Below are 27279 nucleotides of genomic sequence, written 5' to 3'. Positions count from 1 at the left end.
CACATGCAAAGGAAAGCTCATCAGAATCACAGCAGACTTTTCAAAACAAACCCTTGGGGCAAAGAGAGCCTGGAATGAGATTTTCAAGTACTAAAAGAGAACAGCCTCCAACCTAGACTGATGTATCCTGCAAAACTATAATGTATCCTGTAAAACTATCTTTCAAAATGGATGGGGAAATAAGACGCTTCCACGACAAAGAACACCTGAGAAACTACATGAATACCAGTCGAGCACTACAAGCAATTCTAAACAAGATCCTAGAAAAAGACAATGAAGGCAAAAACACCATGAGGCCCAACAGAGCAAATCAAATAGGCAAGGCAAGAAACTAAAAGGAGAAGGTGAAAAAGTAAAGAGTCAGCAAAAGGCCAATAACATATCAATAATAAGTCAGTACATATCAGTTATAACCAGCAATGTCAATGGCCTCAACTCACTAATCAAGAGAAATAGACTGGCAAAATGGAATAAGAAGCAAAATCCAACAATATGTTGTATACAAGAAACACACTTAGTGCAGAAAGAAGCCCAGAGACTGAAAGTGAAAAGATAAAAAACAATTCTCCATGTGACAGGAGCCCAGAAAAAAACAGGGATAGCAATCTTATTTGCAGACAAAGTAAATTTCAAACCAAAACTGATTCTAGTATTATTGATGTAGGACGGTACTGTATCATACCTCTATGAATGTAAAATATCGTTTACCTGCTTTATGATACATAGTAGGGACCGTGCTTTATCAGAGCTACATTTAATGATATTACTCTAGAATGTTCGCTTTCCAGATGATGATTAAGATGCTAATAAAAAAAATGGTGCCAGGTACCACAACAGCAACAGAACTTTGGTGTTTTCTGGATATTATTCTTTTGCGTTTTTGTTTTGTTTTGTTTTTTTAATGGAATGTGCTGAATGTCTATAATTTTGTTCAGATGACTGCAGAACCTGGAAAAGTTGTTGCTGCTATCGATGCATAACATACTAACATATATATATAAATTGAATTTTGGGAAACTGTAACAGTGCTGCCAACTTTGGAAAAAGTCATCCCAATTTACTGTGTTGAGTTGGCATTGTACAAAAACGGACAGCCATATTGGTCTAGAAATGTTAATTTTTTTATCTTTATTTTTTATTTTTATTCCATGTGTACAGGGGTAACACATTGTACTAAATATGTAAGGTCATATCTACATGGATTTGATTACAGAAGTAAATAAAGTATTATCTAAATAATGGAAAAAAGAATAAGATAAGAATATAATAGCAAGAAGCAACTTAAATATGTTCAGGGACCATTTTCATCTCCGGAATTAAGGATTATTTTAATGTTCCATCATTGCCTTTTCTCTTTTACTTTCTTTTTTAGTTTTATTTTAGGATTCCCTATTTTTAATGTTCATACAGAGATTTCTTTAACTGAAATACCGAATAGTTTCTTTGGTGTGAAAAACTATAATAGTACACAGGATCCTAATGAGATAATTAATAATGTGAAATAGGAAGTAAAGGGCTAAAGGTGTAAGGAAAGTGGGAAGGAGGGGAAAGGTAATAAAGGAGAGGAAAAACATATGAGAAACTGAAAAAATGGAAATAAAGTGTTTGTAAATGGGGAGGGGAGGAGAGTGTGAAGGGAGGGCAGGGACAAGGGGAAAAAATGAGAATCAAGACCTATTATGTAAAGGTACAGAATCCCAATGATGAATGTAATTGTATTGTATACCTAGATTGTACCAATAACCTCAATAAAAAGGAAACAAAATAAAATAAAATAAAAAGTCATATACCATGTTGAATTTGAATCAAAAATGAAAAATGTAGGGATAAAAAGGTATATGTGCAGCAAATAGAAACAGTTAAAATACATTTTAAGGCAATTATGGCAGTAATCACATTAAATATGAATACTCTAGAATATTAGCTAAAAGATAAACATTGATTGCACAAAAAATAAGGAAGATAACTATATACCGTTTACAAGAAGTCATTATGTATATGAAGATTCAGATTAGTTAAAAGAAAAGGGACAAGCTATTATTAGGGCAGTGAGACAATTTTTTTTCTCATTGAGTTTATTGGTGCATTTTAGGTATACAGTACAGTTACATTCATCATTGGGATCTTGTACCTCTACATGACATATTAAGGATATACTCTTAAATGAATGACTACACACTCAAATTAAAGAAATCAATATATCAAGGAGATGCCTAAACTTCATATTTAATGGAACATGGATGAAACTGGTAGGTGTTATGTTAAGTGAAGTCACACATAGAGAAATACCATAAGATCTTCCTCAGATATAGAAGCTAAAATGTTGATTTCATCAAAGTAGAAAGAATACTGGTCAAGAGAGTTTAGGAAGTATAGTGTAGAGGAGAGCTTGGAGGAAGGTTAGAGACAGGTTGGATAATAGATACTAAAATTTAAAAATGAATTAAAATGTTTATATCACAGTAGGGCGATGGTATTTCCCAATAATATATTTCATACAGAAATAGAAAAATAGACATTGAATATTCATAACACAAAAGTAATAAAATGTTTAAGGATATAGAAATACTAATTACCCTGGTTTGATCATTACATATTGTATACATGTACTGAATTAACAAACCATATTCCATAAATATGAGCAATTATTATATGGCAATAAAAATGTAAAAAAATTCACACTAAACTATCAACAACAGTTGTTAATAATATATAAATACTGATTCATTAATTGTAGCATATGTATTACTCTGAATGGAGAAGGCATACATGGGAATACTATATTTTTGGCTCAATTTTTCTGCTCTAAAAATAAAATATATTTATTTTTTTAAGCAAAGAAAATCCATTTATGTATGCCGATTATAAAATAAGCTTACTTTAATTGAAGTAAACTTGTACTATAATTGAATTAACACAGTATCGGATCAACTACTAATTACTCACATTAATTTTGCATATTGAGTCCTACTTATGGCTGTTTTGTACAATCTTACTTAGCTCTAGATCATTAGCCATACTTTCTTATCCAACTCCCAAACTTACTTTAGAACACTCAGTATCAGATCAGCCAGTTGGACATAACTGATGACATCTAGTAGTATTTAGAGTTCTACAATACTTTATCCTTTAAGGAAGTTGTCTGATAACTTCTACACTTCAAGCAAAGCTTGGTGCAGAAAATGAAGGAGAATTGGGATGATGCGATGAATTAATTTGTTAACAACATACCCTTCAAGTGCCTGCTGGGTTTCTTTATTCTGAGTTTCATAATACTCAGGAAAAGACTGAACCAGCCATGAAGTTTAGTGTCCTGAACACAAAATACTTCACACATGTCTCTATTACAAACACATGATGCCATCCAGATGATACATCCTTTTATATTAAAATTAATCTGCTAGGAAAAAATCTGGCTGGTAGTTATAAATTAGGCTTCAATTGAAGTTATGTCTAGTTTGATAAAGATCTTTAACCTTTTTGGCATAAGTAGATAAGGTCGGTTGTTTACGTGGATAGCAAACAATAGCAGAGTCCTTACAGCCTAGCTAGAACTCACTATGACCCTCCAGGGTCTTATTCTGATGTCTCTATCTTGTTATTAATATATGAGTCTATTAATTAGAAAAATTTTCATGTGAGATATGGTACAAATTGGTATCTTTCAGATTTGTCTAATGAGGTATTATCACTAGTTTGTCTCGTAACTCATGCTTTTACAACTTGATTTTAGTTTGGGATATCTCATATAGGAATGCTACTTTGGAATTCAATAAAATATATTTTGGAGTAGACTAGTTTAAAAAACAGTAAAGGAATACGTGACAACACTAACGAAATAAAAGCAAAGTCACTTTAAAATTATAGAAACACATACTACAGAACAAGAAAATTACAATAACAAGGAAGAAAATTATAATAAAGGGGTCAATTCTCCTAGAATACATATCAACTCTAAACATGTTTATACATAAAAAGCAAGCATCAAAACGTATGAATTAAAAATTGTTATAAACGATGTGAGAAATTTAGTATTATAGTATATTTGGACTACACTGTCAGTAATTTGTAGTCAAAAACAGGCAGAAAGCAAGTAAGCATATAGATGGTACGTATAATAGTATTAAAAATCATTTTGACTTAATTATATGATAGACAACTCCATTCAAAACAAGCACAATACACATTCTTCTTAAACTCACTTGTAATATTTACTAAACAGATGATATTCTAGGCCAGGAAACAAAACTTAAAAAATCCAAACGAACAGAAATCATGCAAAATATGTTTGCAGCTCACAAAAGAATAATATAAATAAATAAAACCTGGAAACTTTCAAATATTTGTAAAGTAGAAAACAGGTTTCTAAACTCATATTTCAAAGAAGTTGCAAGAAAAAAAAACATTTTGAACTCAATAAAATAGATACAAATAAGAACAAATACAAAACATTTGGAAATTGCTCCTACAGTAATTTTTAGAGAGAAACTCAGAGAACAAAATTCAGGAGAGAGAGAAAGGAAGGAGGGAAGGAAAAAAGAAAGACAGAACTAAATTAAACATTCTAAATTTCTACTTTATGGAACTAGAGGAAGAAGAGTAACTAAAACCCCCAATAAGCAGAAGAAATGAGATAATCTATAAAGGGGAAGAAATAAATGAAATAATATTGTAAAGCAGAAAAACATTAGGAAAAATTAAAAATAACATTCAATCATCCATGAAATCAATAAGCCTCTAGGCAGTTTAACCAGGAAGAAAAAGAGAAAGAGAAGCCATAACCCATCAGCATTAAGAAAAATATAGTGGTCTTGAAATTTATGCTCACAAATTTGATAACTTAGATGAAATGGATCACATTTTTAGAAAACACAAACTCCTGAATCTAATTTGAAATTGATAACTTGAATGTCCCCATATTTATTAAAGAAATTTAATTTGTAGTTTAAAATCATCTTTAAAAAGATACTAGTAGGCCCAGATGGATTCCCAAGTGAATAGTACCAAACAATTTAGGATTGAAAATATGTCAATAATCCAAGATATTTTGCAGAAAATAGAAAAACAGGGGAGAATTTTCAACTACTGTATTTTTATGAGATTAGCACCCTCTAAAAGCCAAGTTGTTTAAATACATTATAAGAAAAATAACTACAAAACAATATCATTCATGAATATAGACACAATTATACTTAGAATATTAGCAAATATTAATCGGCAATATATAAGGAAAATTTGTGTCATGGCTAAAAGTAGTTCATTCCAGAAATGCAAGATTGATTCGGTAACTGCAGATCAATGAAATTTATCACATACAGATTGAATATAAAATGAAGTTGATTATATTCACAGATGCAAAACAATTTGAAAATTAAAAACCTGTTTACAATAAAACTTTTTAAACATTAGCAATAGGAGATGTGTTAGTCAATTTTCCATTACTGCACTAAAATACCCAAAGTAATAGCTTGTAAAGATAAAAGGGTTATTTTTGCTCACATTTCTAGAAGTTTAAGTCCATAATCAACTGGTCTTGTGGCTTTTGGCCTGTAGCAAGGAAGCACACCACTGCTAGAGTGTGTGGCAGAGCAAAACTGCTCACATCATGGCTAGGAAGCAAGTCAGAGACAAAAGGGGAAAAGGTCAGTCTCCAAATCTCCTTTGAGGGAGTCTTAGTAACTTTACTTTTTTCGCTGAGACAAAATACCCGACATCCAAAGTTAGAGGGGAAGGGGCTTATTTGGCTTACAGTTTGTAGAGGTTTCAGGCCATAATCAGCTGGCTCCAAGGCAATTACAGCAAACAAGCATCCCAGAGGAGAAACAGTTCGTGGTGTAACGAACGACCTCAACAGCGTCTTTCTGCTCCTTTTATCTTATTCAGACTATTGGGAGTAGGGCGGTTCCAAATCAATCCCTCAGGTGTAGTGGTTTAGTAATCACAGGCTCTTAATCCTAGCAGCACACATTCCAGATTTAGCTACTTTCAAAAAAGACTGCATGAGGCTTTGGGGAGGAGGTCTAGACACCAGCTACAACAGAGGGCAATGCTGCTATTGACCTAAAGACCTTCCACTAAATCCCACCTTGTTAAGGTTTTACCACCTCCCAGTAGCGCTATTGGGTCCAGGTCTTTAACACCTGGGTCCTTTGAAGGTAAAACTCAAATTATAGCAGAAGGGAGCTTCTTTAGCCTGATAAAGGGTACATAAGAAAACCTATAGCTAACGTCATACTCCACGATGAGAAAATGAACAATTTCCCCCAATTAGAAATGAAACAAATTTGTCTTCTCACTACTCCTACTGAATGTAATAATGGAAGTCCTGTTAGTGCAAGAAAAGCAAAAGTAAATAAATATATACACACAGAAAATGGTTGGAAATTGTCTTTTTTTAAAAGAGGAATATTTTTCTACTTAGAAAAATCCCAAAGAATTAAAGAAAAACTCCTGAAACAAATAAGTGCTTCTGATTCCTTTATAGCATACCGGCAATAAAGGCTTGAATTAGAAATTAAAAAGCGGACATAATTATATTTCCACAAAAATGAAATACTGGGCTGAGGATGTAGCTCAGTGGCATTGCGCCTGCTTGGCAAGCATAAGGTCCTGAGTTTCATTCCCAGTACTGGAGAAAAAAAAGAAATACTAACAAAATGTGTATATGAATGGAGAAACACTATGTTTGTGGATAATATGTTTATTGTTGTTAAGAAGCTAATTCTTTCTAACTTGATTTATTGATCCAATACAATGTTAACCCCCCCCAATTGTACGTGGAATATCAATAAACTGACTCTAATTCTGGTATGGGGTACCAAAGATTCTGGAATAACCAACACAGTATTGAAAAAGAACCAAATTTTAGGATTGACAAAACTCAATTTCAAGACTTAACATAAAGCTATCCTGTATTAATCAAGATGGTATAGTGTTGGTTAAAAAAAAAATCAGAACATAGAATGGAGAATCAAATGTTCAGAAATAGGCCTACATATTCAACAAAAATTTTATATAAAGACAAGTACATTTTATATATAAAGGCAAATACATGGAAATTAGTTTTTTCAGCAAATGGTGCTAGAATAATTGTACATCCATAATAGGAAAAAATAAGTTCAGACACAAACTTCATACCATAAAAACTAACTCCAAATGGATTACAGGTATAAATTATATGCAAAGCTATAACACTTTTAGAAGAAAACACAAGACAAAACACATTTGACTTTAGGTTTAGTGAGGAGTTTTTAGATACAATAAAAGTATAATTCATAAAACTGACAAGTTAGACTTTATTATCAATAACTTTTTCTCTGTGAAAAACACTGTTAAGAGAAGGAAAAGGCAAACCACAAGTTGGGAGAAAATATATGTAAATCATACATCTAATAAATTACTATTATCCAGAATATATAAAGTGTTCTTAAAACTGAATAATAATTAAAGAAATGACCAGTGGTAGGTTTAAGCATGACTCCAAAAAATTATGTCTGTCCCTTAATCCATGGAAATTGTGAATGTGACGTAAGTTAGAGAAAGGATCTTTGCCAATATATTTAAGTTCTAGACCTCAGGACGTAATTACCTTGGATTTAAGGGTGAGCATAAGTCCAATGTGAGATGTCAATAAAAGAAGGACAGAAGACTTGAAATATAGTCATACAAAGGCAAAGGTAATATGACGATGAGGGGAAATTGAAGTGATAAGCCACAAATGCCAAAAATTGTTAGGTACCACCAGGAGGTAGGAGAAAAACACGGATTCTTTCAAGATTTCAGATTCCCTGATTTCAGACTTCTGGCTTGTTTAACTTGGAGAGAATATCTTTATTTTGTTAAAAGCCACACTGTTTGTTATACTTCCTATAGGAAAGGAATATAGAACCCTGCTTTTAAAATTGATATACGAGCCTGGGATGTAGCTCAGTGGCACAGGTGCCTTCCTGAGAATTGGAAGGTCCTGAGTTCAATTCCGGTTACCAAAAAATTAAAAATTAAGATTAAATAAAATTGATATATGAACAAATACCCCAGGAAAGATGATATGAAGTAGCAAATAAACATATGAAAGTATGCACACAATATAATTTGTCATTAGGGACACACAATTCCAAACAACAATTATTAACTGGTACATACCTAATAGCCGGACTGAATTATGAACTGCTATTGAAGATAGCATTGGGTCTGTGACACATTGATGACTGAAATTAAAAATGGTGCAGCCACTTTGTACAAGGCCTCATGAGGAATGTGACCATTGTGTACTGCAAATATGTACTAATAAAAAAATAAAAATTGAACCAAAACAGTTTTGTTAGTTTCCACTCTTATATGATCTAGAATTGTGCTCACAGATGTTTATCCAAATGGTTTGACAATTTTATGACATAATAAATAATTATGCATGCTTACATTGTATCAACATTATTCATAATCACCAAAACCACGATGCCCTTAATAGGTGAATAAATAAACAAACTATGGTATATATGCAAAGTGGACTAATGTTCAGAAATAAAAAATAATAATCCTTTAATGCATGCAATAACAAAGATAAATTTGAATTACATGTAGATAAGTGAAAAGAGCTAGTCTGAAAGTATTATCTATTTTATGGTTCTATTTTATATGACCATTCACAAAAGACAGAACTAGAGAGCCAGAAAGAGGACAGTAGTTTCCAGGAAGTTGAGGGGAGAATTCAATAGATGAAACATTTCTGCAGCATACAAAGTGAGCCTTAATATATACAAAAAACTAAAACCCAATTTCAAGGACAGGGTATCCCAGGACGGAGCGTAAACATCAACCAAAGGATTTAACTATATTGCAAATGCATAAAACAAAGTCACTGAAGAGAATAAAGTAAAAGAGGTGATTGCCTGAGCAACTTTGGGAATGACTAGAGACTACAAGGCTAGAGAAATAAGTATATAGACATGCTAATCATATTAAACTTGCTTCTCACAAATTTATGGATTAACAATTTGAAACCAATATATTGGCATTGACTGAATAAATATAAAGATGTTGGAAAGTGGGGGGTTAATTTTTCATAAAGATAATCTAAGGGTAAAGGCCACAATGAATCATCTAGCCTAGTTATAGCAGATTAAAGTTTGATACATCAGTAAAACTCATGGTTAGCTAAATATGCTTAGTATGTAGCTATTTTCCAAGGTCTGATTGCTAACAGAGGCAACAAGAATGTAGTACCAGTTGAACAATTTGAGCCACAAAAATCTAATATTATAAGTGAAAGTATGAAATAAATATGCATCAGTTAATACTAACATGAATGAGTGAATGAATAAATAAAGGCAAAAGATAAATCTTTTGAAAGGGAGAATTTAAAAAATTATATGATTTCTCCATCCTCAGGGAAATGAAACAAAACTTCCCTCCCTTTCAGAATGGACTGATAGTGACTTCCTTCCAGAATATTGTATAGAAAGGGTGAAGAAAGAGTACAGTAGACAAATACCAGCACAGCCAGGTGGTCAGGGTGACTATCATCAGTCATAAGTCATTTGGATAGTATGTGCTTGTTAAGTAATATGATCAAAGTTGAATTTCCTCTTGAGGGCCTCTTTTCAAGAGCCCACAATACCTATGTAATCATGAGACAAATCATGAAATAACTCAAAATTGAAGGACAGTGTATAAAATCCCTGACTACTAAACTGTAAAGGTCATCAAAAGCAAGTGATATCTAGAAAACTATCAATCTATAAAAGCTTTAAAAAAATGAACTCTTAAGTGTAGTGTGGAAACGTGAATAAGATCCCGGGAAAGAAAAAGGACATTAAGGGGGAAATGAAGGAAATATAAATACGGATTTTAGTTAATTATAATGTATTGATGCCGGATCATTAGTTGTGACAAATATATATTAATGTACGGTAAACGGTTAGGAAATGTGAATACTTCTGTGCTATCTTTGCAACTTTTCTGTAAATAAAAGAAAGCTTCAACTGTATTTTCAAATAAAGGCTTTGTTGCTGTTCTTTGTAACAATATCTCACTATCTTCTTACCTGGCAAGTCTGGAACTTGAGAGCTCAAGGGATCCTCTTGCCTCAGCCTTCCAAGAAGCTAGAACTATGGGCTTGTGCTACCACGCCTGGCTGCCATTTTTCTTTATATATTCCCTACTAAAGATAATTTTAAATAAAACTCATAATTAATTTTTTTTAAAAAGCTGGACATGGTGGTGCACTTCTGAAATCACAGTATAATCAAGTTAGCCCTCCCTCTGGGTACTTATTCTGCAGACTGCAGAGAAGGATGCCTGCAAACAGTACTGAGGGGTGGGGGATGTGTGTGTTCATTAGAAAGAATGAAGAAAAGCTCTTGCTAGCCTAGAGGGGTTCCAAAGCAGTACACTTCAGAGGTGATTAAATCTGGGAGCTTATATGCAACTTTTGGCAGACACCTGAAAATGAAGCTGTACAGTTGCCACTGTTCTTAGGCTTTTGTCATCGGGAAAGCAGATTTTTTTAGTCCACTGTACTTTGCACTCCAATTAGGCCTTTATCACTTGTGCTCCAATTTCCCAAGGCTTCTCCCATTTAATCAGACTTTTGGTTTTATGTGCTTATTGCTCTTCTGTCTCTTGGTCTCAGCAGCACTCTGGAAGGCTGAGGAGAAAGGATCACAATTTGAGCCCAGCCTTGGCAATTTAGAAAGACCTTATCACACACACACACAAAAGAGCTCCGTGTGAAGGCCCCAGGTTCAAACCTCAGTACCACAAATAAAGATCAGATAGATAGATAGATACATAGATACATAGATACATAGATAGACAGACAGAGTAAAGGGCTTCCAGGGTTGACAGCAGGATTGACAGTGTGGAAGTGGCCCTTGTCTAGTCTGGGAGGACCCTTCAGACTTCATTTACTCACAGTCCTTCATTTACCTTGTGGCCGGGCCTAAGTGACTTCCTCTGTTGAACTGAGGCCAAAACCATTGTCCAATACTCCAGATTCCAGAGTGCTCAGGGAGGAAATTCAAAAAGTGCTAAATCAAGCGATTTATGGCTGTATTTTACCAGAACTGAAATCAGCAGCTGGATTCTGGGCTATCTCTTCAATCTGTGGCCAGCAGAGCACATAAACTTCATCCTGGGTCCTTACCTTGTTTTGAGGCAGGACACTGGCTCCTGTGTTGATTTGACACTTCCTCACTCATACAAAAGCCTCCATGTACAACCCTGAGGATTTAGAAGGGGAAGTAAAGGGAAGCTATGTCTTGGTCCAGACTTAGGACCTCTGAGGGATGAAAGCAGTGATTGGGTCTTGTGCTGAACCCTCTGGCTTGGAGAAAGAATTACCCTTGGTCCTAACTTAGTTGGCTTTTTTTGTGTTTGTTTTTTTGTGGTACTGGGGAGTAAACCTAGGGCCTTTAAACTGAGCTATATCTCCAGTATTTTGGGGAGAGGCCAGGTCTTGGTAAGTAGCTAAATTGCTCAGGCTGACCTAAAACTTGTGATCCTTATCCTCCTGCTTCAGCCTCCTAGAATGCATCACCTAGGTTTCTAAACATGACTTCTAGACAGTCCCAGGAAGATCCTTCCTCTTTTGAATTGAGTCTTTGAGCTTCATACCAAGGCCAAAGCCTGATCTTCTCCAACACTGCTGTATCCTCACCCCGGGAACAAGAGAGTGAAGGGGCACTTGCACTAAGAAATCATTCTGGAGCTCCCAGAGTTGACTCCGGGAGGACAAGTTTGTGCTGGTGTGGCTGATTCCATCACATCTTCCTCAGGGTCTTCACAAATACTTTATTAAGACTTGAGACTCTTATCTTCAATGGTCTGTGGCTGACACTCTGTGACACTCTGGTCCAATACCATCACCTCTCAGAGAAAAGTAGTAAAAGTTACTACAGATCATTTAAAGATGTTGAATATGATTGGAACAGATTTTTAATATTTTAATTCAAGAAATCTAGTATTATTTCAATAGTAAAGATTGATATGTCCAAAATACCAATAAACTCAATGACAAAATAATAATAAAGATTGCTCTTTGGACCTCACATATCACCTTCACTCTTAATCAATTTATCAACTGCACCATGGACAGTAATTTCCTACTGCCCATACTGAAAAACATTTATACCTGGGGCCAACCTCTTAGCTGACAGGGTATCTGGTGGTAATATAAACCACCAAGTGGGGTCACAGGCCCTTTTCCTCAAGGCTGCAAAGGAGGTAATGTGAGGTAGGGGTAGCATCTAGACCTCTTCTTGAAGACATCTACAATCAACCTTTTATTTACAGAGTTTGCAGCCACTGAGCTTCAGAGAATTTAATTTTTCACTCCACTCAAATTTTCTACTGCTTGCAGCTACAGGTTATCTTCCATTACTCATTAGCACCTGCCAGATTATTGCAACTGTCACCACTCACCATTCTCCCCATACATAACATCAGCCTTAGTGGGGAAAGGACACTGTGTACCAGAAAGGAAATGTCTTTCTCTACCAGGAATCATGGCAGCTCACAGTTCCTGTACGTTGGCAGGGATACACAGCCAATCAGAATAGTAAAGATAATGTAGTTCCCCTAGATTTCATCAAAAATGCCATCCAGTGACACAGGACAGCTGTTTGACAGTGAGTAGGGGAAATTCTAAAACAGAGTGGTGGATCAGGCATGCCTATGGTCCTATCACATGATACATCTGCCCACTCAGATCACCCACAACTTCTGACTGGTAATAATTTAGCGATTCCCTAAACTACTTACATAAGTTTACAGGTCCTTTCAGGATTTCGCATCTTCTCTTCTTTGGATCTCTTTTTGAATATATATATATGAAACTCTGAATTTAGAAACCTGACTTCCACCTTTCCGGAGCCTTCTGAACTTGGATTAGCTTTTGATCTCCCTCATAGCTCCTGGAAATATATCCCCCCCCTTGATTTTCCTCACTGAGGCTATCTTCTCTAGTATCTTCCTAAGGCTAAGTCATTATGACTAGATCCCTGTTTCTCAAAATAAAGAGAAAAGTCTCATTGACATAGAAGAATTTTCAAGCCCTAGATATATCCTGGTACTTCAGGAATTCTTTGTACAGATGAGGGACTAAATTAAATTTTTATTGCCATAATTAGAAAGCATGGAAATATATGATGCGATAACAATGGGACCATATATTCACCCAAAATACTAACAAATTTAAAATGGGTCAAATTAAATTACTTGCAGTTTAGGATATTCACATACATTAATATGTGAGAATATATATTGATTCAGTATTATTGGAACAAAAATTCAGCAATGTTCAGCAAAGTAAAATATTTGTAGTCCTCATACTTTTTCCACTTTTACCCAATTTTCAGTTCTCTGTATTTTCCTATGAAATGTATCCACATTTGCCAAAGAAGTCATGCTCAGTGATTCTGATATAAACTTTATTAGTCATAGCAATAAATGAAAAACAACTTATATATCCATCAAAAGGAGAGTAGTTAAATCAATTTTGGCATATATGCACTTTAGAATTCTAATGAGTAGTTAAAAAAGATTGAGGTAGATCTCTATTTGCTTTCACGGAAAGATCTTGCATTTGTTTCATTAAACCATTAGGATAAGAGGCAGAACAATTTGTACATAATTACCCATATAGGTTAAAACCAGAATGTTTCATTTTTATTTCTGTGTAAGAAAAACTCAGACTTTATTTTAAAATAATATTTATAATATTTTAACTTGCAGTTATTTATGGAGAGGGAAGAATTTTAGAGAAATATAGTCAGCAAGGAGAATTGTGATTTATCCATATTGTCAATTCTTTTGCAGCTATAATATATGCACTATTTATTTTTTTCTTAGCACTGAGGACTAAACCTTTTGGCACTGAGCGAGGTCCCTGGCCTTTTAAATTTATTTTTTATTTTTAAATTTTTAGTCAGTTTCTTGCTAAGTTTCCCAAGTTGCCCAGGCAGGACTCAAGTTTACAATCTTCCTGCCTCAATCTCCCAGAGTGATGGATTACAGGCATAATGATTTTTCTAATTACAAACTTTCAATGAGACACAATAGAAAAAGCAGCTGTATATTATTCAGATAAAGTAACTGCTAATGGATTTAATGGAAGAAGCCTGAAATCTGAAAGGTTTGATGTAACAAAAGTTTATTTCTTATGCACATAACATCTGGGCCAGGTAATTGAGATTTTCTACTGTCAGTTGACCCAAGGATCCAGGCTTCTCCCATCATGTGGTTCCGTATCTCGGTAGGGAATCTGCACATTTTCTACTGAATAGAAATGACATACCGAATCTCAAATGTCTTGGCTTGAAGATGGCAAGCATTGCTTCAGATCGTATTTCAGTAGAAAGGATAGTCAAGTGACACTCCCTATTTACAAGTGACTGGTATTGTAGTCTCCCTACGTGCCCTGGAAGGAAAGCCAGACACAATGTGGATGAGCACCTGCAGACCCTCCATAAACAGTTATAAATAATCAATATGTCCAACTTTTATAATTTGTGCAAGAAAAGCCCTCTTCATTTGCAGAGAGGTTTCTGACAAAGCCAAAACTGAGTTGAAACTTGTCAATTTTTCTGTTCCTTACTTTGTAAAAGATGTTTTCAAATATAAGATCACATCAAATTTCTCAAGGACCCTTTATGAATATCAACAATCAGAGTTTACTCTTCTTTCCTCTACAGATCTTTTCTGCACTTACCTTTGCAATAGTTTCAATGCTGAGAATTTCCTTCTTTTTTTCATTGCATGATCAAATTCATAACATGTGAATGTGCTACCTCTTTCTCGATGAATATCCTTGAACACTTGTACATGTCTCTACACACAGTGAAAGTTCAGGATTTTCCTCCAGGGTAGGCACAGAAAAAAGGCCATATGAAGCATGGGGATTATTTTTACATTTTTCATAAAAGCTAGCATGCTACAAACATTTTCTACACTGGTAGCAGACTGAATAATTGCTACAAAAAAGTGCCCATCCACTTATATCTGAAACCAGTGAGTATGTTATGCTATATGGCTAAAGGCACTTTTCAAGTCTATTAAGGGTAAGAAACAAATATTAAAATAGAAAGATTATACTGTATTATTGAGATGGGTTCAATCTCATGATATCAGCCAGTGCAAGCAGAAAGTTTTCTCTGGTGCGACGCAGCAGAGAGATATAACAGAGGGGGAACTTAGAATTATTTCAAGTCTGAGGATTGAACTTGGAATTACTGACTCAGTGTTCTGGTTTGGATCATGACTAGCCCCTAAAACTCTCATGTGACCAGAGGCGGGGCTTTTGGAGGGTAGTTGGATAACTGGGAGGGGATTCTGTACTCATGTGGGGTGGGGCTTCATCTACTGTGGAATTTAGTGTCTGTGCTGCTAGGAGGAGAGGTCTGGGTGGAAGAGGCTGTCAGTAAGAGAATGTCCTGAAGGATACAGCTCCCTCCCTGCCTCCTGTCTTCTCTCTCTGCTTTCTGAGTGCCATGACTTGAGCAACTGTCCTCCACTCAGGCTCTCCCCCGATGTCATTTCTGTCTGGGAGCCAGCTGACCAGAGACTGGAACTGTGAGCTCAAATAAACTTCCCTTCCTTTAAATTGTGGGGATCAGGTATTGTATCTCAGGGGACAACAAAATGGCTAAGACACTTGAAATAAGTGGGACCATATGCAAGGAAGGACTGAAGAGAGGCACAGTGGAATTCAGCTCCTGCTGAATGCAAGCACGATATAGGACCTTAGTCTTACAATTGCCAAGGACTGAAACCCACCAATTCATTGATTTTGGAAGGAAACTCTTCCCAAGAACTTGTAATAATAGTCTAGAGTTTCTGGGAATGGTAGCACACTTCTGCAACCCCAGCGTACCTGAGGTAGGAGGATGACAAGTTTGAGCCCAGCCTGGGCAACTTAGCAACTTAGTAAGATCCTGTCCCAAAATAAAAAAAAAGGTTTGGGGATGTAGCTCAGTGCAAGAGGCCTAGCTAAGTGTGAGATAATTTATTATTGTAGCCATAGAAATTTACCATAACCCCACAGAAAGACCACAGCATTTGTTAAAATCCAGTCTCTGCAGAAGGTTGTACACCATGACTTCCTTGGTCCTTTTTCATTTACCACTTCTAAAGGAGAATTTTGCTCTTGGGCACTTAGTTAAGCACATTCATCAGTATATGAATGTATGGCCTAGTCTCTTTCCCCTCCCCGCTGATTTTCCATTTATTTTGTTTTTCATTGAGTTTATTGGTACATTTTAGGTATCCATACAGTTACATTCATCATTGTGATCTTGTACCTTTACATGACAGGTCTTGGTTCTCATTTTTCCCCTTACCCATGCCCTCCCTTCACCCCCTCCTCCCTTCCCTATTTACAAATACTAGTCTCAAAGAAGTCATCAAACTCATTTATCCTTATTTCTAACTTCAGTATTACATTCCAAGATCCAGTAGATTCTGTGCTAAAGTTGATTCTATTCACAACCCAATGAGGAAAAAACTGGTGGAAACACCCATAGCAGACGAGAAGACACCAGCCATCACTGTCAAATACAGATATGTGGAAAGGGCTGTTGTTATCAGAGGGGTTTCAAGGTAAACGTGACAGGGATACATGCAGGGAGTTGGGGTGCCCTAAGTTAGGAGAAAGGAAGGGTATTTTAAGCTTTCTTTCTGGCAAGGTGTAGGTACAGCCTTTATGGAAGGAGGGAAGAGCTGGACAGCAGATCATGAAAATTTGGGCACTAAGGCCTACTGGAGTAGACTTCGGGGTAGAGTGATATAATTTGGGAAGTACTGGGCCTGGTGCTATGTGCCAGCCCCTGGGCAAAATCAATACTTGAAGAACACTGGAACTAGGTGGGCAATAAGTAAATGAGACCCAGAAGTAATCCCCAAAGGAGATTCTCATTTTCTTCTTTATTTATTATAGCTGGATTCAATTTATTGGACCAAGGTTCCTTTATTCTTTATATTTCCTCAGAGACACTGTGAAATAGTAAGGAAAAAATAGATTAAGAGGCTGAAGTTTGGCATAGGCCAGGAGAAGTGGCAATACTAAGGACTCCAGAAGAATTTGTTTATTTATTTATTTATTTATTGGTACCAGGGATTGAACTCAGGGTCTTGAGCTTGCAAGGCAAGCAGTGGAACCACTGAATTAAATCCTTGGCCCTCCAGAAAAATTTAGATAAAAGGTTCTGTTCCAGCACTATTGTTTGCAAGCTAGATGAATTTGGGAAATTTGAAAATTTCTATGAGCCTCTGATTTTTTCAACTCTGAACTGGCTTTGGTAAATGGTCAGCTGCTCTCTGACTCATATTTGTCTTATAAAGTAGGAATGTTGGAATGTATTCAATTTATAAAAGGAATTTGGTACAGTGCCTGGCACATAATGGGTTTGATAAATTTCAGTTATTATTGTATTTTTTTGACCTCTACACCTACCAATCACCCCACTGCTTTGGATTTGCTATATTGCATTATCCAGGAAATGACAGAGAATTTGAAGCCCACCTGGAAATAGCACACAAAATCAGCCAAAATACTGCTTAGCAGTTTAAACCAAGTACTTTATAGACAAGTTTTTAAAGATATTTATTGTCTGTATAGGTAAAACTTAAAAGTTTGTTGGAACTCAAAGATCCTAGACATTCTATCAAGGTGTCTTTGCTACTTTCTCACTGCTGAGACAAAGCATCTGACACCCACAAATTAAAGGAGGAAAGGTTATTTAAATTTACAGTTTGTAGAAGTTTCAGTCTGTAGTTGGCTGGCTCCAAGGCAGAGGAGAAATAGTTGATGGTATGGCAGGCAGGAAGAAACAAGCAGTGAGTATCCCTTTCCCTTTTATTCCTTCTTATTAACCTGGGCTACAAGCCTATTGGTTGACTGTCACCCACACTCAAATGAGTCTTCTGCCTTTAGTAAATCTATTCAGCCACATTCAATACTAAGCTAATCCAATCAATGGACTAATCCAGGTATCACACACCCTTAATCCATAATCACACACTCATGGTCCAAACACCTTCCCAAAGTCCAACCTATGAGCACATGAGGCTTTAGAGGATATCTAGTTATAAGCCATAACCCAAAGTATATTTCAATTTCTCCCCTCCATTTGCCTTTCCATCCAAAACACCTGCATTTGCAATTATATCATCTCCACAGAAGTCTACTTTTAGTTTAGAATTTGCTGAATTACAATTATGTATACAAGGTGACACAGTTTAAAGGCCCATTTAATGGATGAGTTCTGCCTCTCCCAGCCAACTACAAAGATTGCCGCTACAGTGGCTTTTGAGCATTTCTTCTTATGAATGGCATTATTATTTCTTAGACATTCCTTTGTGATGAGAGATGAGCATAATTTTGGTCACTGTGTTCACCTGCACTGAGAGTAGACTACAGAATATAGTCAATTTTTGTGCCAGGTGGAGATTTATCTCCAGTTTACATATGATATAAAAATGTCTTCTAAAAGATGTTTTCTATTCCTGCCTTTAGTCTCTCAACATTGGGATAAATCATATTAGGTTTTGGTCCTGCCTACCATTCCCACAGGCTCATCAGTTTCACCACTCAACTTTATCTAAAATCATTTCACATCAAAAGACTTACAGTTTTCAAGGCCCTGAATCCACTTGCTGCAAGGCATTGACATTTGACTGCTCACATCTGATATGGTGAAGTCTTCACACCTTTTTTTGACTTATTTTTCTGGGTAGAGAGTATCTCCTTGCTATATGTTTTGCTAAAATGTATATGTTGAAGCTTATATCTCCATTGTGATGATATTTGAAGGCAGGGCCTTTGGAAAGAAATTAGGTCAGGAGGGTGAAACTCTCATAAATGAGATTGAGGACTTTGTAAAAGTGGCCCCAAAAGGACTCTCAGCCCTCTGCTAAGGATCGTGCTCTATGATCCAGGAAACGGGAACTTACCAGGTACTGAATATGCCAGCATTTTGATTTTGCATTTTGCATCCTCCATAACTGTGAGCCATCATTGTATGTTTAGGGATGAAGAAATCAGAGCCCTTTCTCACTGTGTGAGGGTACAATGAGAAGACAAGAAAACAACCTTGCATCTTGATATCAGACTTCCAGCCTCTAGAGCATTGAGAAATAAATAATTGTGGTTTTAGCCATTCAGTCTATGACAATTTGTCATAGCAACACTATGTCACTTACTGTCTTCTACTCATAATGGGTATTTCAAGACTTTAAACTTCTATCAGAAGGGATAATTTTGTTCATTTTAGATTAGGTACTACCACAAGTTTCTCAAAGATAAATAATTGCTGTTTGAGAAAGATATTAGACTCTGAAAAAGAGATCTAATGTATTATGATTTAATTTTCCCATTATATATATGAAATATATATATGAAAGATACTAAACAGCAGACTTACAGTGACAAATGAAACCAACAATTTTTAGTCTTTTACTTTTTTCTCTATTTCTTTATATCAACTATTACAATGCTGAGTTGTTTCACATTTTCTAGAAAATGCCTAATTTATTGCCATGCTATCTGGTTCTAAATCATGAAATATGGTGAAACATTTCTTAATTTGTTTAACAAAAGAATAAAACTCTTAAGTCCCACTCACAGCAATAAATTTGAGTAAAGGCATTCATAAACTTTTATTATGAAGATATTTTGACTTTCTGATAAAAGGAATAATAACATTTTTCATGTTATTGAGGCATACAGAACAGAAGAAGAAAATAATGCTACACATTGTGTTGTCTCTAGATCTACCCTGACCTTAGAATGTGACTACTTAGAGTGTGGAATTTTCAACCCCAAAATGATGAATCACACAGCATTTGCTATGGGTGGCGTGAGCAATTGCTCATTTCCTTAGAGCATTTATTGACTCTGGCCCTAATGTCATCCCTGGCTGCAACTCACTTGGGCTCTTTCTTTCTCATCTTTCAATGCCTCCTTCATATCAAGATGGGAAGGCACTGGGGTTGCTCCCATGGGCCTTAGCTAAAATCTCTAGGATTTTCATCTTACTAGTTTCACTGTGAGTTCTGGGACCCCAAAGAAATTCTCAGCACTAAAGATCACTGTTGGGCACCTTCCTGTACTCCAGGTACTTTCCTTTCACTAAGGCTTTGGTGATGAGCTTTTTAGTCTGCTGAAAAAGGCAGTGTTCCCTCCCACTGTACAGACCAATTGCATTCATTGTTTGCCAGACTTGTTCCTTAAAGCACAGTTGCCCTCTGTAAATATCACACCCAGGATAGTAATCAGTAGGCTAATCATGAGCATACTTTAGTCATCACTAAGCTCTGCATCACAGCTTAGTTCCAGTTTGTTGACAAGGACATAGATGTGCTCATTGGGATCCATTTCCTTCATATCAAGTCCAAAGGTCATCTCTTGGTGCTCAGAAGCTTTCTTCAGGATCTCTTGGAAGTAGCCCCTTGTGCAGTTGGATTACATTTCTGAATATTTCTGCCTTTGTAATGGGTTCCTTCACTTAATATTTGTTCAGCAGGTACAGCACCAATATAACCTCATCTAGAGGACTTCTGGGAAAGTGCTCAGTGGCAAGTGGGGCTTGTGAGTATCTTGGCCTTTCCTTCACTTGGTTGTTGACCCTTACATTAGATCTATATGAAGCAGCTGCAGCAGAAGTGTCTGTGGATGGTGCTCTACAAGGACCTTAGGGGTTGTTAATTTTTCCAGTAGCAGCTGCCTTTTGATGATTCCCTTTGTAATGAAGAGGAAGTGGAAGAAGGGGAAGTGGAGGAAGGGGAAGGGAAAAGGGAAACGGAAGAAGAAGAGGAGAGGAGGAGGAAGAGCAAAGCTCCTTCCATTCTTGCAATGGCCTAAGCACCCACCTGATCTATTGGCTATTCTTTGGCCTTGTGGCATTGCTCATGAGCTTATTCTTCTGACCATGAGGCATGCTGGCTTTAGATAGGGGCAGTAGGAAGTCAGGCAGGTGACTCTGTGATCTAGAAGACAGAGAATGAAATGGTTGAAACACTTCCACTGGGAGATGACTTCTTGGCTTCATTGAAGGCTGCCTCTACAGTTTCCCTTGAAGTCACTGCTTTAGAAACTCACAATATGCCCATTTACTGATCTGATTTTCCTCTTGGACCTTGTGGAGCCAACTAACATGTGCTTTAGGTTCCTAGTTGCCAGATCTGCCTGAGGTGTACTGGGACTTAGAGCATGGGCTCCATTTGGGGGTTGGAGGTCAGGTCTGTCTTTCAGTTCACTTTAAGGATAATCATTTCACTATTGGCAGGACCTGGAGACCCTCTGAGATATCAGATGATAAACTGAGAAGACTCTCATGTCACCACATCTGTCTAGGTAATTGTGTTAGTTACATTTCTCTCCCGTTGCTGAAATAAAATACCTGGCACCAAAAGTTAAAGGAGAAAGAGTTTATTCAGCTTATAATTCCTAGAGGTTTCAGCACAAAATCGGCTGGCTCCAAGGCAGGGTTAGATGGAAGACAGGCCTTCCAGAGGAGAAACAATTCATGGCAACCATAGGGTAATAAAAGCAACAGGAGACCTTACGAGTGTCTTTCTGCTCCTGTTATCTTATTTAGACTACTGGGATCAGGGCAGTACCAAACCAATCACTCACATGTAGTGGTTTAGTAATGACATGCCCTTAAACGTGGCATCACACACTGTAGATTCACCCACTTATACCCACATGAGGCTTTGGGGGGACATCTAGACCCAAGCCATAACAGTGATGAAAGTACAGGTTCTATGGAGCTCTATACTGCAGCAGTGTTCTTGTTCTCACATAATGTCCTTATCTTCACTTTTTGTAGGGACTGGGATTCTTCCCTCTTCTTATTCCTCCCTCCCTCTTATTATCAGCTTACTGACTTGATACCATATTGCTCCCATTTTAAATTATTCACTTTTCTGAGACACCAGAAGCGAATTCAAGGTTCCTTAAATCAGTTTACTCTCAAATGTAAATATAGGCACGGATTTGTGAGGTTCTAGCTCTTTGGGAATGGTTATTGCCTCAGACTTCTCTCTGATTTTCTGCTTTTACTTCTATTGAAGACTGAAAACTCTCCTCCTGTTGAACTGAAGCCACTACTGTAGTCAAATACTTTTACTCCCCACAGCATCCTCAGAAAGAAGTTAGAAACTACTCAAATAAAATGCTGGTGAGGCTACGGGGGGAAAGGAACACTTCTATATTGTTGGTGAGAATGTAACTAGCACAGCCACTATGGAAATCAGTATGGAGATTTCTCAAAAAAATGAAAACAGAAATTCCATTTGACCTGGCTATTCTTCTAGGTATCTTTCCGAAAGAAAAAAAGACAACAAATCACAGTAATACATACCTATGTTTACAGCAGCACAAGTGATAACTGCTACATTTTGGAAGCACCCTACATGTCTGTGAATAGATGAATGATAAAGAAAATGTGGTATTTATAGACAATGGTGTAGTACTCTGCCAAAAAGAAGGATAAAGTTGAATTATTTGTAGGAAAAAGGATGCAGCTTTGGACCATAATATTAAGTGAAATAAATAAGATGCAATCTTAAGTATTTCATGGTTTCTCTTATATGGGAAACACAAGACATAATTAATTTAAGGAGCAAAGTAAAAGTAAGGTAATAGGAACCAGGGAGCTGCATCTTCGGTAGATGGAAAGGGAACCAAGAGATGGAGGGAGAAGGAAGGAGTGGTAAGGAAGGGGAAGTAAAAAAGGATTAACATGTATTATATACATGTTCCAACTCTGCACAACAAGTGTAGTCATCATGTACTGTAAGCACATACTGTTTCAAAATAAAAATAATAAAATAAATTACTCAGGAATCACTACTACACCAGATAATTCCAAGCTAGGTCCTGTCAAAATACACAGGTGGGGTGGAACTCTCTGGGAACCCCTCCAGTTTGGGGTAGATGGTCCCTCTCTCTCTCTAAGTTGGTCTTTAAAATTCCTGGCAAGGCTTGAGGCTGAGGCTCCTCCTTAGACTGATAGGACACTGTGCCATGCCACTTCCCCTGTCATGAAGCCAACAATCCCTTTGGACAGCAGTGGGAGACGTCAGTGAATGTCACATCCTTTCAACCCACTAGGAGTGTCCCAGAACTGACAGCGAAGAGCACCATTCTGTGAGTCCCCTTGTGCTCTGGGTGGGTGGTTACTTTAGATCTCACCCTAGGTTTCCATCATTACTCCAGTGAGAGTGTGCTGATCTGAGTGCAACCCCCCAGCAGAATATACTGTATTCACCATCCTAAATCTCCTCAAAAGGCATTTAGAGGCCAGAGATTTAGCTCAGTGGTGCTGCACCTGCTTGTCAAGCGCAAGGTCCTGAGTTCAATCCTCAGTACGAAGAAAGAAAAAAGTAAAACAATAAAGTACCTGTTAATAGCTTAGTCAGGCATGGTGGTGCATGCCTGTAATCCCAGCAGTTGGAAGGCTGTAGCAGAAGGATTGCAATGAATTCAAGGCCAGCTTGGACTATATCGTGAGTCCCTGCTTCAAAAAACAAATAATAATAATAATAATTAATAATAATAATAACAGTGATGATGTTGATAAAATAAAAATAAATAAAACAAATAGTAAAAAAGCAAAACAAAACAAATTTTCTTTTTTATAAAAAGACATTTAGAATTTACTTAGAGAACGTTAGGATTTTGTTCTTGGCTCTCTCAGAGTTAACAATAGAGGTGGAACTCTCTGGGATCCACCTAATCTGGTATGGGCAGTCTCCACATATCGAATTTGGAGTCTTTACCTTAATTTCGGACAGGACCTGTAACTCTTCCTTTAGCTGACCTGGCACCCCAGCCCTCAGACAAATCCTTTCACTTCCCTGTGTTCCCAGTGAAGAAAACAGGGCTTACCTCTTCTTACAAACCTGCGTGGGCTCTCCAAGAACCGGCCAAGGGCTGTAACTCTGTGGCGCCAATACTATCTTGGGGTAAGTGATTCTCTGAGAACTCCACTGGGGTCTTTGACTCCAGGAATTTCTCCCTCTAGTGATCTGAGTTACTTAACTTTAAATTAAGGTCTTCCCCACACTGCTCTCCAGTTTCCAAGGGTGAAGTCCAGTGGCTTCTGAGCTCATGGCTCTGCTTGGTGGTGGCTCTGGGGAAAGGGGAGACTCAAGGGGTCTGGAGGGTTGGGGGTGAGAGTGCGGTTGAGTCACTGTGCTCCTCCTCTGTCTTAGGAAATCACAGAAGAGACTTGAGACATTACAGAAGAATCCTCATCTTTACTGTAATTAGCACCGATTAGCACCTGGGACTCCCCTTGATAGCCTTGAACCTAATACTGGGGGCCAGTGTCTTTATTTCACGAGTCCCTGGTCGCGGGAAAGAGTCAGGGAAAATCCTTGCTAAAGGTAGACCAGAGCTGACAGCAGGGGAAGGGTTCTGTAGGAATCACTCTCTTCTGCTGTGGAGGGGCGCGTCTCCTCCAACTCACTCACAGAACATCCAAGCAAAGCCTGGGACTCTTTGCTCTACTGACATGATACTGGTCACTTCAGATCAGTTCTTCACTTCTCTGAGTGCCAGAGACAGAACTCAGGGAAAACTATTTCCGATTACTCCTTCCCAGCAATCGGTGGATAAGTCAGTCATCATTGAGGTGCTTCACTTTTATTTTTAATTTTTAAAATTTTCAATGTTTTGTAGCAGTGGGATTAAACCCAGGGTCTTGTACATTTCAGACAAGATATCTACCACTGAGGGATACCCAAGGCCCCTCACCTCGGTTTTTGTTAAGACCTGGGACTCTTATCTTTTGCTGACCCTAGTCTGACACGTGGGTCTATAGTTCTTTACAATTTTAAATTTTATTGTACTTACTACAGATTACATGATGACATGGATTGTCACACAGTTTTCCCCCTGGCCGTCAGCTGCCTTAACCTCTCTGGACTGAGTTTAAATTGTGATGTCTCTCACGGATTCTGGAATTTTTTTTTTTTTTTTTTTTTTTTTCTCATCTCCACTCTTCCTGAAGTCCTTCACTAAACGAGGTTTTCCTGTGTGGTCCCATTTCAAAGCATCTAATCATTCTGACCAAATGCATCTTCTCAAAGTAAAGAGAAATATTTTATTGCCATGTCAGAATTCTAAAGCATATGTCTTGGGCAATCCTAGTACTCAAGACAGCACTGGAGATGTCCTGCTTTTTATAGGTTAGGGATTATGTTCATCCTACTTAAAAAGCAGAGAAATAGAAGCTGAAATAAGAATGAAACAAAGAATTTCACTGACAATTTTGACCCAATTTAAAATGACCAATTAAAATTCCAAAGAGAATATATAGCCTTTTGGAAAGGAATTTTGCTAATATAAAAAAAAGTAGTCATCACTTCAACTCAAAATCAGTTCAAATTCTACACATTTCCTATAACAAGTAACCATATTTGTCCATTAATTGATGTTTACTGTTATTTACTTCATTTTAAATTAAACTAGCAAATGATAAATAATTTATACAACCATCAGGAGGAAATGGTTAATTTAATTACCACATACACACTCCATACAATTATTGATAATAGTTTAAAAGTGAGTTGCATCTGTGTGTTGTCATGGAAAATACTTGCATTCATTTTATTTAGTGACAAGAGCAGGGAAAGAATGATATTTGTATCACTAAATATACAGATTCTGCAAAAAATTGTATACATCTTTCAGCAGTTTGCTGTACTAATAAAGGTCTGGAAGCTAATGGTCACTACTCTGAGCACCTCTTGTAATTGTAGAGGCCAAAGTTAACTTGTGTTCTTTTCATGGGGTCTCAATAAATTTAGTATTAAAGTATTTATACAAAATTTTCTTTTCCTTATGTGTTCGCTTTTTGGCAGACTCTGTGTATGTTAAAATTTTGTAATATATTTTCATAGTATGCGTGTGTAAGAAAAAACCTAAAATATGCATGAGAATAATACACTCAAAGTTTTCCATTGTAATTACACCTAGTAAGGGCTGAACTTTGGAGGAGCATAGTAAAGAAGCACAATTGTGAGGTGTGGCTTATTCATAAACCTAGATGATTTTTGCATTAAGAATGTATGCACTGCTGGGCATGTTACCACACATTTATAATCCCAGAATTTGAGTGGTTGAGGCTGAAGGGTTACAAATCCCTAGCCTTAGCAATTTAGCAAGACCCTCTGGGAAAGAGAAAGAGAAAGAGAAAGAAAACAAAATAAAGACAGACAGGAAGACAGAGGAGAGAGGTAGGGAGGGAGAAAGGAAGGAAAAAGAAAGGAGAGAAAATACACACTATCTTCTTTACAGTTAATATATTTTAAAAGGAATAGCAACAGGGCCGGGGATTTAGCTCAGTGGTTCAGCCACCTGCTCACAAGCACAAAGGCCCGAGTTGCAACCCCGGTACATTAATAATAATAATAATAATAATAATAATAATAATAATAATAATAATAATAAAGAAAAGGAAGAAGAGGAAGAAGAGGAAGAAGAAGAAGAAGAAGAAGAAGAAGAAGAAGAAGAAGAAGAAGAAGAAGAAGAAGAAGAAGAAGAAGAAGAAGAAGAAGAAGAAGAAAATAAAATTAAGAAGAATAGCAAAAGAAGTAATAGTGCAATATTCAGATGAAGGCACCACTAATATTGTAAAGGAGGAAGATGGAAATCTGAAAGGCTTACTGTAATAAAAGTTTATTTTTTGGCACATAGCATCTGCTATGAATAGGCAAAGGTCCGTAATGTCAGGGGGCCAAGAGATGCGGGCTGCTTCCGTCATGTGTCCCACATCTCAGTATAGGATCTGTACATTTACTACGGCATAGAGCAGAATGCTTGGAAGCATCGCACTGACTCTCAACTGCCTTTCCCTGGAAATGACAAGCATTGTGTCCGTTCATATTTCAGTGACAAATGAAATCACAAGACCCTTTGTACCTACAAGTCTACTGGGAGTATAACGGATCTTCATTTGTAAAAGAAGGGCAGTAATATCAGGTGGGGATGGACAGTAGCCGTCTCTTCTGTGACCTGTTCAATAGTAGTAACTATGAAAAAAGTAACATTAAAAAGGAACCATGAAAATGCAAAAATGGAAATAAAGTATTTGTAAATAGGGAAGGGAGGAAGGGGTGAAGGGAGGGCTGGGGTAAGGGGGAAAAATGAGAACCAAGACCTGTCATGTAAAGGTACAAGATCCCAATAATGAATATAACTGTACTGTATACCTAAAATGTACCAATAAACTCAATGAGGAAAACAAAACAAAACAAAACAAAAAATCAGAAAAA

At 36.9% G+C, this 27279-nt stretch overlaps 1 pseudogene; it reads right to left on the bottom strand.

Annotated features, from left to right (window-relative positions):
- Positions 1-19900: 19900 nt before the first annotated feature.
- Positions 19901-26768, bottom strand: LOC104854690 (annotated as a pseudogene).
- Between the last annotated feature and the right edge of the window lie 511 nt (positions 26769-27279).

Source organism: Fukomys damarensis, unplaced genomic scaffold (assembly GCF_012274545.1).
Source record: "Fukomys damarensis isolate Sample0158 unplaced genomic scaffold, DMR_v1.0_HiC HiC_scaffold_39, whole genome shotgun sequence".
In the NCBI taxonomy this organism is placed as follows: Eukaryota; Metazoa; Chordata; class Mammalia; order Rodentia; family Bathyergidae; genus Fukomys; species Fukomys damarensis.
This window is presented reverse-complemented; position numbering and strand designations above follow the sequence as displayed.